Consider the following 14,496-nt stretch of genomic DNA (forward strand, 5'->3'; position numbering starts at 1 on the left):
GGTACTGAACTTTTGACTTCTTTCCGTCAAACTTCTACCACCCACCTTTCTGACCATGTTTAGGAATGACAAAGAAGGAGGAGTGTATGTAGAGCTCCTGAATTCGAAGACTGAGTCTATATGGATTGGTTCCTTAGATTGTTGTTAGCTCCCATTGCTAAAGATGTCATGTCACACTTCCCCCAGTCTGAGGAAGAGGCACTCCAAGTAGCCTTAAAATTTGATCTAATCTATGCCTAGTCAGGTTATGTTTACACTATCATCCCTTATCTGCCTCAGCCTAGTGCTACTAATGCACTGGGGGAATCTCATGCCACAGATGGCATAGTTGGAACCATTTCACACCCCCAACCATATGCTCCACCTCAAATGAGTTATGGTCCACCTCAGGGAGGGACCAGTTCCACTTACAATTATCCCTCCCCTAATCCTCCTCAAGGCAACCCTTATCCAAGTCCTAACACACCATATGCATATCCCCATCCACATCAATAGATGTTAGGGCCAACTGTTTCACCACTTGTTTATCCCAATGTTTCCCCATCTCATTATTATCAGTATGCACTTCCTAGTGCTCTAGCCCCTCCAGCACTAGTGCCCCAGACCCCCATGCCTACTCCCCCTCTGCCACAACAACCACCTCCTCCACAAGGTCAAGTGTATGCTCAACAAAGTGGACCCAATCCCCCTAACCCCAAGAAAAGGAACAAGGGGAAGGGTAATTAGAACCAACAGTCTCAAGGTAATCAAGGCAACCAGGGTCCTCCACCTAATGCCCCTCAGGGTCCTCAACCTAATCCTACAACCCAACAATAGGGTGGTCAACCCAAGCAAAACAAGGGTCTTCGTATGAACAAACCTTAGGCCCATTGTGGCGTATATGGTCATTATAGCCATAAGTGTCCTCTTTTACCTCAGATGCAACAAGTATGGGAAGCTCAAGAAGCTTCTTGAGGATCACATCCCACTGCTCCTCCTCCCCCTCTTGATTCAACTCAACCGACAATGCTTACCAATCCTTTCACTCACCAAGGATATATGGCTACCTAACCTACACAAGTTCAGACAACTCAACTAGCTCCACCATCTGGTCAACATGATTATCAGATTCTTATGATGAATTCTGATGAGGTCAATACCGAGCAAGTTAACCTTCAGATTCGATCATGCTAATACGACAAGCCATCTGCTAAGTCAGTGATTGAGTCCCAACCCAAAGTTTCCACCGAGCCTCTATCGTCACCCAAATCTTACATATCCCTCTGCCGAAGGTCAAGGTTATTCCCAATATCCCTAAAGACCCGTTACATTGAAATGTTGCTTTTGCCACAACCGGCCATACATATAGGATAGTAGATGACTTGGCACATTCTCCTACTGCCATGTCAATGCTGGAAGTCCTCCAGACATGCCCATCCCAACAGAAAGCTCTAGTATATGCTTTGGGTGTCATGGATCCCCAAGACAATCATATGATTGTCATTCATGTTGATAAGTCAGAAAATTCTCCCCTACCTTCATACATTGCATTTCAAATATCAGTCTCCATTAGAAACGCCATTGTTCAGTGGTGTATCATTGATGAAGGCACCTCCACATGTGTGATGGATGCTGGTGTTTGGAAGCAGCTTGGTTCCCTTGACCTATCCCCATCTACCATCACTCTTTGGGTATGGGATGGTCATCCTTCACAACCCCTTGGCTTATATCACAATTGCCTAGGCATAGTTGCTAACAAGACTTTCTGTATTGACATTGAATTCATTGATGCTCCCCTAGACTATAACATCCTTTTGGGTCGTAGTTATACTTATTCCATGTTCATCATAAGACGTTCTTTCCCCACAATGGAAAGATCGTCACCATTAATCAATTGACGTACTATGACCCCAAAGCCCAGACTTCACCTCAGTCCAACATTTCCTCCATGGCTGACAATACGATTGTCTCATCTTTCACCAATATTTCTCAAGAGTCTACAAAGATTCCACTTTACTTGGTTCTTACTATGGTCCACCGCCTACCCCTTATGATCCTAGCTCATCCATTGTTTGCATGCTCCAAACATCATAGACGACCCACAAATGGTCGAGTATGCCTTCATAGTAGACCACACCTCTGCAACCTGTTGTTCCTAACTCAACCCAACCTGCTGGTATTACTCCTCAAGGACCCTTTCCTTCTCCCAGTGTCTCTCCTAACCCATTTCTGCGTAGAACCATTCCCCCTAGCCTTAACCATCTCAGAGCAGTTCCTCCAGGTCACTATCCTTCTGGTCATATACTTTTCTGATTTCCACCTCATTGAGTTTATTCTACACCTATTACGGATATGTTGATTTTACCCAACATTACCTTGGGGATCCCAGTTCGGTACATCGATCCTCCCGCAAACACTCCATCCAATCAACTTAAACCTTACACTTCTTTGACCCCGGTCCAACCTGTTGTTCCTACCCCTGCCTTTGCTTCAATTCCACAAAAACCTCAACATGAGCCTACTCCTATTGCGAAATCATCTAGTGAGGGGGGGGAATCCTAGAAAAAGGGAACTAAAGACAAGCGCCCCCAGCAAATCCATCTCCTCTTAAGCCACCAAAGCCTATTCCTCATGCTTTGTGGGATGTTGCTGATCATGCCACCAATAATTGTCCTAAAATCCCTCATGTTAAAGATGTGGTCGTTGATACCTTCCTTGATTCTAACATTCCTGAGGTCCATGTCACCTTACCTAAGTCAGCTAAGAAGAACATATCATTATGCACGAATCACCCATGTGCTTTGTGTGATAATTATGGCCACTATTCTCATCATTGTCCCCGTCTTGAAGATTTTCATGATACACTTCAAGTGCTTCGCGAATTAGAGGCCACTCATAGTGAGTCCACCTCTCCTCTACCTACAGATTTTGGTCCCACTCCTACACTGGAACAAGAGGTCTCTCAAACACCCATTGTGATCCCTCCCCCTGATTTCAAGATGACGGATAATACCACTCCTATTCTCTACCCATCGTCATCCATGAGATCGATTCCTTAGAACTCCCTTGATGTATCCTATTGTGATTCTATTGAACCTCCTTCGACGAACATCCCGGTCTCAACATCAGTAGATATTCCATCTACTTGTCATATGTTTCCCAACCTTGATGATGTGTATGTTAACCTTGTCTCTCATGAAGACGCTTTGGGTAGCTCTTCTCCATCATGTGGTCCTTCTTCCACCAGTCAGCCCATGTTCCATTCTGATGAAGAAATCATAGAAGCCATGACCACCCCTGATTATCCTTGGGATGATATGCACCATCGTGTGTACTTCCTTCCGCAAAAAAACCCATGACCAATATGCTATGGAGTCCAAAGACTTCATCCATGGTGAGGTCGATTAGTTCACTAACCCCTTCAAACCCATGAATTCGAACCACATCCACCTTGTGACCATTACATTTCCACACAATATTTGGGTAATGGGGCATCCATTTTTTAGTCTAGGAGAAGCAATTCTCCCCAACCCTCCTAGTGTATCTGGCAGTGTTGACTCTAGTCCCATTATTATTCCTCATTTAGAAGAACCTCTAGAGTCTCATATCACTTCAATATCACTCTTCAGATGATCCACTTGCTCATCCCTCCATCTTACCTCAACAACCCAGTCCCTTAGACATTGTTGTTGTTCAACCACCATGTTTTCTAGGTGAGCATCAATTCCTTATATCCAAAGTCACTATTTGGTATAGTGACACCATATATGAGAACCCAGAAATTAAGTCCATTTGATTCATATATGTAGTCCCAAACAAGATTGGTAATCCACCATTTCCTTTCTCTAGCTGTATATATCCATTCTTCCCATAAGAACCCATCCATAACATAGAAAAATGGAAAACCACATCATCAAAATGTGTTTGGAGTCCATTACTCTAAATACATGCAGTATGCCCATAACATGATTCATCCATCCATACATGACTGGGGGGAACATATGCCCCTACATTTACTCATCATCCTTTGGAGGATCTCGTGCTAGTTGGGCCAAGATGATTGAATCCCTTACTTGAGCACTTGGAACCTAATGGCACTCCACAAACTCATCTAGCTAAGGGCATCATACCCATATGATCAGTCCCCTCCATCATCACATGCTAGGGGGGAAATATCTCATGCTTGGGGGCATGATGGCCCTTGGCCACCTTCTCACTTGATTAATTTAAGTCTTGGCCTAGATCCTAATGATCTAGGTATGGTCTATTATCCTTTCATTCCTTAGATAGTTTGTCCTACTGACCTCTCCGATAAGCCATATGCACATCACATATCGTAGATCCTTGATACCATATATTCAAACATTCTACTTGATGTGATGCCTTACATACCACTTAGTCCCCATGTTTGACTTTGTGGTCAGGGATAATCCTATACCTTCTCTATTATTTCACTCCTTTATTCCTTCCTTTCTTATCTTGATTCTTCACCATGAACCATCCTTCCAAGTAGCATTAAGGCCATTTTTAGACAAGGCCACTTAACTGAAAGTCACAAATCCTAATTTCGATGGTTGGTTTGTCTGCTATGATCTCCACTAGATTTGGGGCCTTCTCCTCCTCTCCAAATTATCCATAGCTCAATATGAAAATGAATTGGATTTGGGGGCAAAAAGGCCTTTTATAGGAAAAACCATAGTTTTTCTGTTGCCCATTGCGACCAAACCCTAGCTTCATTTGACGAACTGTTGGCACCGTTGGAAAGCTCTCACTGAGTTATATAATGGGTCTCTCTTTGTTTTTGGTAATTTGACACTTCATGGGAAGCCATTTTTTCCATGAGGTCTCACTTTGCCACCTATTAAAACCAAATTTCTTCATTTGAGCCACCCATACTCTGGTACCACTTTACCTTTGCACTAGTTGACTCACGTGTCGATTTTTGTCATGAGTAACCATCATTTACTCATGTTTTTATGGTCCCCTCTGGGCCTCCCCCACGTGGCAGCATCATCGAGTCACCCTTGTTTAGAGCATCAAAGATGAGTCACCCTTGTATTTATGGGGTATGTTCTGATTCCTGTTGTGTCCTGTTACAATGTTTCATATGTCATCATGTTGCATCCCTTACATTTTACTCATATTTGACCTCCATCCCTACTGCTCCATCTTTGTCGAACCCCCATTTGAGTCATTGACCATCCCCTCCGGAATCGAGTCAGTTGCTACCAGGTCAACCATACTTATTATGCTTTGACAAGGGAAGTTGCCAGTCAGCCACCCATCTTGTTTCCTTCCATCATCATCCCTGGTGTCAGTCCAATAGTCACTCTACTATGATTCCTCGTGCCTTTGTTAAGGTTCATTATTTTCCTTAACTCTAGCGGGACCTCTTCTGTCGACCTCAACACATTTATTCCATAAGAGTGTTCTAGAGGGCGATGTACCTTGGTTCCAACTTCCATCTTTGTTTGATGCCTCAGATCAAGCAAAGGGACTCATCATTTCCCTTTGACTTGGTTGTTTCTCATGTGCTTGACGTCAAATCCTTATCGCATGATTGAGATTCGTACACTTGATGGTTCGATGATCCAAATGATTGTCCCAGTGATTCCGAGGTGTGTGTGCAATGTTCCAGACCTCACAAGGGGGTGGCCCTTTAGGGAGCCCCCCACATGCTTGGATGACCACAGATATTGATCTAACCTCAGATGCAGTTCCGTAGATTTGATGGGTTCGGTTTTTTCCGCTTGCAGTGCCCATAACACACATGTCTCCTTCAGATGATCCATTAAGATATTTAGATCCCTTTCCTATTCAGCAGGGGTTCTTTGTTTATGATCCCCCCTCACCATGTCAGCTTGAGGGGCATTATGTCTCATGTACTCAAATGTTATTATATTCAATACTGGCCTATGTTTTTTCAAGCGCATTATGTATATGGGATCCATTGTATTATTTTCTGGCCCATTGATGCCAGTGTATCATGTATCATGTATCATGTATCATGTACTTTGTAGCTTAGTCCCACATTGTTGGGATCATCATTATTCTTTGTACATAGTTATCTTGGTGGGTATGGGTATGCCTCCCCCGCCTCATTTCAGATCATGTACTCCCACATAAAAGGAGACTTTTATCAGTTTAGTAGGTCTTGCCCCCTCCATTATTTTTCCGTCCTTGACATGGTTTAGTTCTTTCTCTCTCTCTTTGACTCCCCTTTTGGTGTCTCGTGGAAGTGTAACCTACAACATATTTTGGTTATACGATTTTCCCCTAACACTCATATGTGATGGGGCAATCGTTATCACCAAAAAATGATCACCTAGCCATTTCTAACTAGGTGAATCGAAATACACCATGTATATTTAATTTTACCATAGTAAAATTGTTTTCACTATGGAAAATAATTTAGTAAACAACTTTTATTAAATTATTTTCTAATTTAAATAAAAAACCCATGAGAATAATTAGATAAGTCACTATTTATTTTATTTTCTCTAGGAATAATTATTAAATCATTATTTAAATAATTATTTCTTATCACATTTTACTAAATCCCCTAGGAACAATTAAACAAATCACTATTTATTTAATATTCCTTATTTTATTATTGGAATAATTATTAAATCACTATTTAATAATTATTTCAATTTCACACCATTCTTAATTCTCGCGAAATAATTAATAAATCATTTTATTTGTTAATTATTTCTAAATAAATATATTTAACCATTTTAAATGTCTTTTCCCTCTCCAATAAATATAATAAAATATTCCAAGTGGTTAGATCTTGATTTGGTTAATATTATTTTATTATTCTTCATTTTCGAGATTAATTCAATACTTTGTTATAAATAGGAGGGTTTTTCATTCATTCTTCACCATGATCATAATCATTGTCACCATTATTGTCTTTTTTCTTTTGATCTTCCATTCGAATTTTCAACTTTTTGTCTGGGTTTTTCACATATTGAGAGAGAAGATCATTTTCTGAAGCATCAAGGACATCAAAGGACCCATCCCACGGAGGGGGACTTACAGACCCATATGTAGATCTCCTTCACCAGGTGTTTTTAATAAAATATTTATTCATTTAAAGTCTTTCCATTTGGGTTATTGCATTGGATATTTTACTACTACTTTCCATTCTGGATCACCTATACTTTTGTTGCAAGTTTTTCCATTTTTATTGCAAATCTGAATTGTAAGTAGCCATCAACTTGTTGTTCAGGTCACTTGTCACCTAGTGACTTAAATGAAGTGTTTTTGGTACACCTTCTAAGAAATTTCACACTAACACATATGTTGTAGTAGCAACAACAACAGAGAGAAGTGTTGCATGCAGTACATTCCAAAGGTGTTGGAGCGGGGTAGTTGTGTATCCCTTTCTTAATTTAATTTTGCCTTAGTCAAATTGAGAAAATTTGAAATTCCACATCAACAAACAACTTGGATGAGTTAACTGAGGTGACATGGTTGTTATCACTCAGTTAGCTTAGTTAATTCGAGTTAGGGGCATGAAATTTAGTTGTGTGCAATGATTACTAAATTTTAGGAGCCTAGGTTGAGTTAATTTCAGTTGTGGCAATTTAATTAAGTTAAATTGAGTTATTGTCATTTAAACTAGTTCTAACTGTAAGAGGAACTAATGGAAGGTCTAGTAGTGGGGTGTGATTTCAGTCATAATGAGAGATCATTCAGTTAACTGATTAATCAACCTAAATTAGCTCATGCATACAAAGAATTCGAGTTACCCAGTTGAGATGGAGATTTAAGGGAAGTGTACTATCATTTGTAGACTATTCCAAGTTATACAGGTGGTGCATGCAGTCAGAGGAACAACCTAAATGGATTGCGCAGTTTAATTGAAGAATTTCCTAATTAATAGGGGCTTAATTCCTCAAGGCACAATGCAAGGAAATAAGAGCTTGGAGGACTTGAAAATTGGCTAAGTGTTAGCCAGAGTCAGTCAGTCAGGTAGAGGGATATACTATACACTTACAGGTTGTGCTTAGGCTTGAGAAAGCATATGTATTCATTTTTATTCTTTGATTAATGCAATACAGATAGGAAGAGGTTTTGAGCAGTTGCTTTCTCCTAGATAAATGTTTGTGTATGTGTGATAAATCTTCGTGCATGTTTATGATTTGTGTTCTTGATCGTGAATTAACTTCAACAATTGAGTAGAGTATATTAGAGTCTTGTGTTTTAGTAAATTACATAAGAAGTTTCAGATCTACACATAATTTCTACAACTCCCCCCCCCCCACAACAATCAATTGGTCCTCAACTTGGTGTTGGTACTAGTGGAATTAACTAGAGACAACATGAGTGCCTAGCCAACACTAACACCCAACATATATCTGTGAGGAAACTATTCACTACTCCACCTTTGAGTGGTCATGCTCCTAGTATTGACACTGGGTCCACACCATTGGTTGTGACCAATGAGTACATGACCCTCGAGCCAAACACACAACCAAGATTTGGATCAGGTGGTGACAAAGGTGACCCTAGTACTGATGACATTATGGGTTCATTTCTTGGAGCATCATGTGTTAAGAGCACAGGGAAGATTGACTGCACATTTTTGGTGAATGAGGAAGAAATTCCAATAAGAACACCAAAAGTTCATGATATTTTTTGATGTTTGAAAATTTTGCGTTTTCTATCTAAAACCTAAGTCGTCTATATTATTATTTTCAAACTAATGATCATATATTTTTGCTTGTAGGTAACAAATTGTTTTATACAAGAATGGACAACAAAACGTTAGAATTTTTGGGTCCCATCATAAGTGGAAGGTGGAATTGCCAAAATTCCAACCTTAAAAAAAATGCTTATGGACTATCTTGAAGATCTATTCGGGGTGGATACCTTCAATAAAACCAAGATCACCGCCACAACTCAAAAATAGTTAAAAAAACTATGAGACAACTATAGGAGAGAATTGGTAGAAAACCATTTGTATGTGCACCCTCCCATGATTCTTGATATGGAATGGAAGGGCCTCATCATGGACACAAAGGAGAAGGTATTGAGAAAAGAATGGAAAACACCACCTAGTCAAGCAAAGTACAAGTTACATCTTGAATTCAATATGTTTAATTTTCTTTAGTTTTGAATAAAATTATAGTATATAAAATACTTGAAACTTTTCATAGGCTCCTCGACACTTCGAAGGCAACCAAGACAAGGCTAGAGAAGCATGGGCAACACTAATTGGGCCAGGGTGGCTATATGATGCTACAAGCGCAAATTGTAAGTACCCAAAAATTCTTGACAATCTTATTTGTTATATCACCTTCCAACATTGTGGTAATTGCGCCAATAAATAACAAAAATCAATACTCTTACGCAATGCAAGGTGATATATTCAGAACTGAAGCCACACAGGAAGACTTCAAGATTGGTTTCAAATTCAGATTTAAAGGTGTATTCAAACACTGAAAAAGATGGGGCAAAACCCAAGATCGAGTTTGAAGGAGAAGTTAAATAAAAATGAATCCATATTAACCTACTATTAATTATAAAATACAATCATGTTTGACCATTTTGGTTCTCCTGAGGAACCCCATAACAATGGGGTGCATCCCCAAGATGAGGCCCACAATGATAATAAGGTTGTACATTAATCATATAGTTAATAATTTCGTACTTATAAATTATGTACTTTTTTTTTCACTTATTCATTTATGATTTTCTACTTATAAATTTTGTGGTTTGAATGGCAGAGCATGTCATATAGGAGGATCCTCAACCAAAAGAGGACCACGAGGAAGTCATTGCAATGGTGTCGACTAGTGCACAAGGTAAATAATTACATTGCAAAGGTATTTTTTATTATTAAAAAACTACTTCAATGATATTCGATAACTAACCATATAAATTTAATATTTTTTGTAGGTGATGCTCCCCCACAACATCCTCAACTCCGTGAGAACATCACAATTAGGGGTGCAATGCGTCAGAGGATCCAATTACAATCATCATCATAACAACCCTAGCCAGAACATGAAAATGCAAAAATGGAGAGGAACCAATTACAATCATCATCATAACAACCCTAGCCAGAACATGAAAATGCAAAAATGGATGAAAATATTTTGAATTATATGGGTCATAATAAGAGGAGGCATTTTTTTTTTGGATGTACAATGTTATAATGTGTAGTACAAGACTTATTGTTGTAAATTTTTTTTGATGTAAAACAAGAATATTGATGTATAAATATTTTTGAATTTCTTGCATAATTTTTTGTACTTAAGTTAGAAAAATATGAACTATACTTGCTTAGAAGTTGCTAGAGGATGAATGCCAACAAATATGTTTCTTTAACAGTTTTCTGTTTTTCTAGTGTGTATGCATGAATCTTAATGTGTTCCTATCAACTTTTTTTGTAGTAGATAAATTGGGTACTGGGGAATGAAGAGTGATGTGAGAGGCGAGGGGGGTGTGGGGGCGCATGAGAGCTTCCACCTTCACATGGTTGGCCATGTTCAATAGAGAATAATTTAGGATTTGGATAGTCTTGGAGCAAACCTCCCTCGTTCCAAAAGATGAACAACCAAGTCAATGTTGACTTTGTTGCTGCTCCATCAAATCGAGGAATGTTTGCTCCAAGATTAGACTACTCCAATAAATTATTCTTGAAATGAAGAGGAGCTCATTCAGGTATTCATGCGCCTCAGTCTTGTCTAATTTTTATTTAGTCATAAAAATGTTTCTTAATTTATTTTATTATTTTGCTTATTCTTTATTTACCTTTAACACATTTTATGTGCATTGCAAGTATTTTTATTCCAGAAAGTTGTCGTCCACAATGGTAACATGGATGGAAAGCAAGTGGACAAATTGACCCTCTTGAGTGGTTATCCCTTGTCAGGTGTGCACCCTACCTTTTTCATTTCAATTTCGATCCTCCTTTGTTGTCAGTTATTGTTGGTTTTCAATTATTAGTTAGTTATTATAGTGCTTGGAGTCCTTCTTAATTCATTGACTACATGCATCCAGTTTTTCATCTTCATCTTGCAATCTTGTAAAACAAAATCATTCACATCATCATGCACGGGTTAGGGTTTTGATTACTTTATAGCAGAAGCAATCAATCCCAAGGTACAAAACCTAGATCTTTATAATTCAACCCTTGGCTAGAGTTCACAGATCAACATACTCAAATAATCAAGACCTTGTATTTCAACTTCATCTAAAATCACTAGAGTTCTAAATTAGAAGGAGCCAAAATGACAAGATCCTAGATTCAATAATCAACCAATATATGTCTACCATTTTTTTAGTCAAATGACATTAATAAAACACCTTTGCATATGTCTACCATTGGTGATCACTGGTCAGATAATGGTGTTGGAAAGACACAATCATCAAATCCATTTCCTTTTATGGTTCTAAGGTTTGGGGACCTAGCTTTCTTTGAGCTGGTTGGGCTTAGTTTCAAACTAACATTGCCTTAGTGCATCATCTAAATAGAGTTTAGGGCCCATCCTTTACACGTCAAGGCATATTTAGACTTGTCTCTTTCCTTAATAGAGTCCAAAATCTTGGTGACCTTGTTCTCAGTGGGGATCAATACCCCTACCTAGCTCTCTATTCTTTCAAGACTTTTTCTTATGCAGGACTCCTTGGGTGGATTCGTTGTTGGTTTTCTGAGGCCTCCAATTTACTTTAGCAAGTGCCCATCTCTGCTAGTCATCTTTACCCTTGTAGGTACTCTTCATATGCTTTATGTTACCCTCCTATAATCTAGACATGTTTTAAACTAGGTAATTAGAGGGACATCTACAAGTAGTATATCTAGGTTACTTAGATTGCACCCCTTGAGGATATTAGCCCCAAGATGGATTTCTATTATGAACATTTCATGTAGTGGTTAGGCTTGCATATACGTGCAAACACCATATTCATGCCCTAAGGATCCCCCTTGGATAGTTTTGGTTTGGATGTCATCAACTTTGGATTGAGTAATCACCACCTTCCTCACTTGGATATAATTTGCATCCAATTTTTCCACCTTTAAGAGACCAATGGGTTGTGGGAATGACTAGAGACCCAAATCTCAAGAGATGACACTCTTGAAAATTTAAAAGAATAGAAAATTTCACATTTAGTACGTAATTAGAAACTCATCCATATGTATTCATGTTTCAGATTCATTGTGTAACACCCTCTTCCCACATCTACCCAAGCAATTGGCTAGCTGAGGTAAACATGTGATGAGAGGCCACTATGATATGATTCAACCTCCTAAGTCACATTAAGGAAGTGGAACCGATAGAAACACACAATACAAACATCCAACATCATCAACAGAACCCTTAGAGGACAAGTCAGCCACTTAGACAACCTGTCCCTGGGTCCCACTACTGTTTTAGGTCTCTTGGGCCATAGTCGCTCTCATGTTATGGGCAAGGGAGTGACCAATAACCTAAATTTGTCTCACAAGCCTACCTGCCAGCGAATGTGAACCAAAATTGTCAGTGTTGTGCCAATGACCCTGAGATTTAAGCCACTTTCTTACGCTCAGAGCCTAGGACACTACCCATAACTGATCAATCTCTTCAAATCAGTGAAGTAACATGGAAATTAAAGTACGAAATTAAATACTTGTTCAAGACCTTGATTGGATCCCTACTAGCCATGACAGACATTTCGTCAAACATATCATCGACATGTAATCTACAGGTGTAAACAACATAATTAAGTGTAGAGGTCTCATACTTATCTGAGAATCGCTATGAACCATTGTTCCCTCATTCCATTTGCTGTATTATCATCTATTAGGTCATATACACATTATCCATTCACATACAAGTAAAAACATGCTAAGAGCCATACATAGATCCTGTAAAAAAATGTGCATATAACCAACATAATAGGAACATAAATACAATAAACATATCAAACATCAAATCCATAAATACATTAGTACCTTTACACATGAAAATCAAGTGAAAGGATTTCTCATTAATGAATGCAATGAACCAACCGGAGATGGGACTACCACGTTCCACTCGACCATAGAATGGTTGAGCCAAATCTCTCTTCAACCATTCACCCCTGTGCGATATTCCAAGCATGAATGTGGGATCTCATAGAACACATCAATCAAAACTCATCTAGGGCTTCCAAATGCCATCCACCTCAACCCATCAAATAGTGATTCCACCTCACAGCCAGACATCGCGAAAACCATCACTAGATTGGTCTCCATCCTAGCCAGCGAGGGCTCCAGAGCGTTTGTTCCAACCAAGGCTCAAGGACTAGTAACTCAACCCACAACTGCCATCAGGCTCAAGAGTGTTTGTCCAACCAAGGCTCTAGGACTAACAACTCAACCCACCAAGGGCTCCAAAGCGTTTGTCAAACCAAGGCTCCAGGACTAGTAACTCAACCCAAGTTGTTACAGGGCTCCAGAGTGTTTGTCCAACCAAGGCTCTAGGAACTAATAACTCAACCTAAGATAAGGAAACATGAGAACCAACCAAAACAAAACAATGAAAATAAACCCATAGTCACCATGGTTATCTAGGAAATGGTAAGGCTAGGAAATCCACTGTCAATCTAGGGAATCCTCCATGCCAATGACAAATCATGACCAAGAATCCACATGCATATGCCATGAATGTCCAAACTAGTCAATAAATCATACATGTAACTCAGTACTTGCAAGAAATTATGATGTAGCTACTAATGTTGATGCCTTCTTGTGCTTTCCTGCTCTTCCTTTACCTTCTTGCTCCAAGAATCCAAGTATGCCACACCCTCCAAGAGTGCTCCAAGAAAACTCTAAGTATCCAAGAGTATGAGAGAGAGAGAGAGAGAAAATGAGAGAGCTCCAACACTGAACTGACAAAAGGTTACCAACTGATCCTTAGAAGCCTTTTTATGAATGAGGCCTCTATTTTCTTCATTTTCCATTATTTTCCTTCATTTTCCTCTTCACATGAAATATGTGACCTTTCACCTCCTTTTTCTCCTAATTTCCATTATTTTCATAAATAAATGTGCCAAAATGCCTTTTAATTCCTTAGCCTTTGCCTTTGTGAATTTCCTTAGCCATAAACAACCAAATGAACACCCCCTAGGATGTCTTCCCCAACATCCAGGTTGGAATAAGTGTCCCAGCCATCCGTGGTTATTATCTTTAACGTTTATTACATGGAATTTTCACTAGGGCTGTTACAAAACCCTCCCCCTTGGGGGACACCGTCCTCGGTGTTCAATCACACCTATACCTCATCAACCTGCTAAAATAAGACATATTGCTTATGGAGCTTTCTAACACAGCTTGATGCAATGTTTACATTGAAAGATCTGCTCAAGACATAACATCATGACATTGAGACAACGTACCACATAATGGAGCTTTATGACACATCTCATTATGATATTTACAATGAAAGTCATGCTCAATATAAAGTCATATGACATCATAACATCATGATAACATAATAACATAACACCCATACCACATAGTGGAGCTTTACAACACAACTC

This window comes from Pinus tabuliformis, chromosome 1_1 (assembly GCF_031772625.1).
Source record: "Pinus tabuliformis cultivar Carrire ecotype Pingquan chromosome 1_1, CPIR1, whole genome shotgun sequence".
Taxonomy (NCBI): Eukaryota; Viridiplantae; Streptophyta; class Pinopsida; order Pinales; family Pinaceae; genus Pinus; species Pinus tabuliformis.